This window comes from Nematolebias whitei, unplaced genomic scaffold, assembly GCF_014905685.2.
Source record: "Nematolebias whitei isolate Nwh7 unplaced genomic scaffold, NemWhi1 Nwh_scaf_5817, whole genome shotgun sequence".
Taxonomy (NCBI): Eukaryota; Metazoa; Chordata; class Actinopteri; order Cyprinodontiformes; family Rivulidae; genus Nematolebias; species Nematolebias whitei.
In genome coordinates this window covers 1-3,828 of record NW_023624362.1, presented here as the reverse complement: position 1 = coordinate 3,828, position 3,828 = coordinate 1, and the positions used below count along the sequence as shown (strand labels likewise).

The window sequence follows — 3,828 nt, the reverse complement described above, 5'->3', positions numbered from 1 at the left end:
TCTCGGTGTTTTCTTTCTTTTTGGTGGCAGCTGTGGAGCTTCTGCTGCCTCATCTTTAGGCCTTTCCCCTTTTTGAGACCAGTTCTCCAGCAACGTTTGGTCTGGACTCAGTTTTCATGAAGTTAGTTTGAGAGCTGCAAGAAAATAACACACTGAGACGAGATGGAACTGATTTTCAAAATAAAATACCATGCACACTAACAGAACCAGGACAATAAATCTAAATCAAACTTTGTCTACTTTTTATGCAGCAAATGATCCAAAGCCCGGTTCTGGTCCTCAGCCCGGTGGCTGGACCCCCAACCTGAACCCCCTCAGACAGCTCAGACAGAAAGTCCCTCACTTGCAGGTGAACTCACCTGGTTTGATGTAAAACTCTGAGGAGAGATGAAAGTGAACGTGTTCAGTGTGTTCAGACTCCATTTAGTGTGGACAGAAGAAGAAGATCAAAGGACACATGTGGATCAGAGAAAGTGCTGACTCACCATTCTTCTTCTCCTCTCAGAGTCTCTGAGGGACTTTTCTCTCTGTGACACAAAAAGACAAACTCTAAGAAGTTCTTGTTCCTGCACAGGCACCATTTAAACACGAGCTTCATTCATGACTTGGAGTATTTCCAGTTTCAAACCAGAGCAGGAAACTGAAACCATTTAACCTAATACAAGTGAACACAGGACACGCCTCCACAGTGACCGGAACAACTTTCACTACAATGTAAACTGTAAAGTTTTCTGTATTTTTGTCCTGCACATGCAAACAGCCACAGAATGCTGTGTGTGTCAGCATGTAGAATGACAGTGAGAGTGATGAGAAGTTTCTAGAACAGTGGCTGCATGAGATGCTATAAATCCTTTGAGCTCAGAGTTTCAGGAGGCAGTGATCCACTTTGGTCTCCAACATCCTGACAAGAAACAATGACTGAGTCCACACTAAACAACAAACCAACACATGAGTTGTTCTGCAGCACAAAGCAGCAGCAACATCCTCATCTTCTCACCTGCAAACATTCTGGATACTCATTCAACATCTGGAAACAGGAGGCGGTGTCAGGAGCCTGCCTGAGACAGGGGGCGGGGCTTAACGAGTGCTGAGACTGGCTGCAGGACAGAAATGTGACCCCAGCGTTCAGTTGGACGCTGACAGGAACAGATCCACGTCAACAAGTTTATCTCCTCCGTCATGTGACTTCTGACATATCAGTCCAGATGTTTACCTGCAGCTCAGGTGTTCCAACAAAGTTGCAGAGTCTCATTCTTCAGGTGGGAGGGACTCAGTGAAGGATGAGAGTGTGGCCTGTTCCTAACAGTCTCTATATCCCTGCCCCACCTGTCTTCAGGTCCAACAAGAACCGCCTCCACTAAAGCTCCAAAATAAAAGTCCAGCATTAAAAACCCTCCAGTGCTTTTATTGTGGTGGGAAATTATGCTGTTGCTGCAAGTGTGAACTGTGTTGAAGCTCACAGAGAATTTAGGCTCGTCCACATCACTCCACTTTATCAGCACCACTTCTAAAAGTTCTGCAAACAGGGACATGTGAGATTTGAGCCACAGCTCGTTCTTGTAAAGCCTCAAAATGTGTGTGAATGTGCAGAAAGTACTTTCTAAAGCATCTGATTGAAGGAAACAAAGAGTGTGGAGCTTTTTGCCAACAGTGACAGGACTGTATATATAGAGAAGATTGTGTTGGTGTCACTTTGTTCACGTGTGTTTTCTTCTCTGAAGGAGGAAACAGACGCAGAAAAACATTCCTAAGAAGTGGAACTTCAGGTTCTTCCTGTAACGAAGAGGATCAGCAGCCGTCGCTGTGAGTCATTCTTTGTTTCCAGCAGCAGTGATCCGGGTCAGCTCCGTCAGAACACACTCTTAGATGTGAGAGGACGTGTGTGTGTCGTCTGTCAGCGTTTCTGCTGTGAGTCTGTCTCAGCTTTGATGTTTGTCTGTGAAACTGGAAACAGACGTGTTGCTGCACTTTATCTCTCGGACACAAACTTTATTGATCCCTGCAGGAAAACAGCTTCGTACCATCTCCCAACAGAACAGGAAGCAGGTGAGTCCAAACTCAAGAAGAGTGAAAATGTGATGATGTGATGGATGAACTTGTTCCACTGAGAACAAGTTTAGAGTTCTTCAGTTCTGAATGCAGAACATTCCTTATAAATGTGAACGTGTTCTATCTGTGAGACTCTCTGTGGAGTTAGAGCAGGGCTGCTCAAAGTCCGGCCCGCACACGGATCATGTGACACCAAAAACTGCAGTTGAACAATAAAATCATTTTGTCCTTTTGGACTTCAGAGGTTGATGCAGATGGACACCTTTTGAATCATTTAAGGACATTTTTATTTTGATACTTTTTAGCTTTAACAGAAACTTGATGAAAACAATATTCTTCAAATGTGTCGTATTAAGAACGTTTTTCATCTTTAATTTGTCTCGTTTGTGATTTTTATTACATTAAATGGTGAAAGAATCATATACGTTTAGTAATTTCAGTGTTTTTAAAATAAAAACTCTGTTGACTTCATCATCAATTGAGGGAAATTGGAGCCTTGAAAACCTGGAAAACCACTTTCACATTTTCCAGACATTGAAAACTGAGAGAATTTGAACTGATCTGATGATTAAAAGATGATTTTTCACAGATTTGGACGTGCACGTCTATTAATGCTGGTATTCTGGTACCAGTGAGTCCATGTTGTGCTACTCCAGTTTACCAGTTTGTTACTCCTTTCATGACAGAACGTTGAAGCATCAGATCTCTCACTGCTACAATAAATCTTTGCCCGCCACCTAAGAAGCTGAGTTGTGAGCGTTTTGTGACTGAAAGATCTCCTGGAATTTCAGGATTCACTCAAGGACTTTTATTTTGGTGAAATGCTGTGAAGTCTGCGTTCAGTCAGACTTTCAGTGAAGAAGAATGATTTGAAGCTTTTCTCTGCTTTCATCAAGTCCTCCCAGCAGCTGAGATCTAACACGTGTCTCTGTTTGTAGTTCCTGTTCTAAAGTGTGAAACAGAACAGGAGGAATGAGTGTGATGCTCTGAACACTGATGATCCTCTGCTGCAGCTTCTATCAGCTGAAATGCTGTAAATGTTGAACTGAGTGAATGTGAACGCACCGAAGCTTCCAGTCACTCAGTCAGTGTGTCAGTGAATGAAATGTGTGTGTGCTGGGCTGCAGCTCCATGACTCCATCTAGTGGACTGATAGTAGAAGTCCAGCAGCTGATGCAGCTTCCTCTGCCTCACTCTGCTGTCTGACTGCATTCAGCTGAAGCTGAGAAGAAACAAAGAGCCAATCAGAGGAGGAGCAGCTGATCTTTTTACAGCACACATCATGGAAAGGAGGATCAGAGTTGATGTTCACATGAATGATTTGTGTTTCCTCTGCAGGTGAAGGTAGAAAGTGTGTGTGAGCTGATGTGAATTCAGCAGCATGGATCAGTGTGAGGACAGAGAGGAGGGAGTCCCTCCCTCTAAAACCACTCTGTGTGGGGAACATGAGAGCCAGAGCAAAGATCAGAGGTGACATTTCCAACTGTCCACGACACTTCTCCATGTCAGAGCTCAGCACTCACAGCAACACACTGACTTTATTCACAGGAACACACCTGGACCTGGACCTGGACCTGGACCTAGACCCGGACCCAGCTGTGTGTCCTTTAAGAGCGACATGTCAAAGGAATCTCCTCTTTATTTCAAACAAAGAGTTTCCTCCGACAACCAGTAAGTTTCTCTCAGAGTCCAGTCGAGGCTGGATGATATTAAAGATAATTGTTTTCTGTTGAACGACTTTGAGTTGATTTTTATTTCATTTCTCTGAGACTAAGTTGC

General features: G+C 43.7%; 1 long non-coding RNA gene across 1 annotated transcript; it reads left to right on the top strand.

The window, feature by feature from the left end:
- Positions 1-1,785: 1,785 nt before the first annotated feature.
- LOC119429700 lies at positions 1,786-3,681 on the top strand. The gene is made up of 3 exons (XR_005187824.1): positions 1,786-2,046; positions 3,388-3,519; positions 3,598-3,681. It is a non-coding gene; the product is annotated as an uncharacterized LOC119429700 (long non-coding RNA).
- Positions 3,682-3,828: the final 147 nt, after the last annotated feature.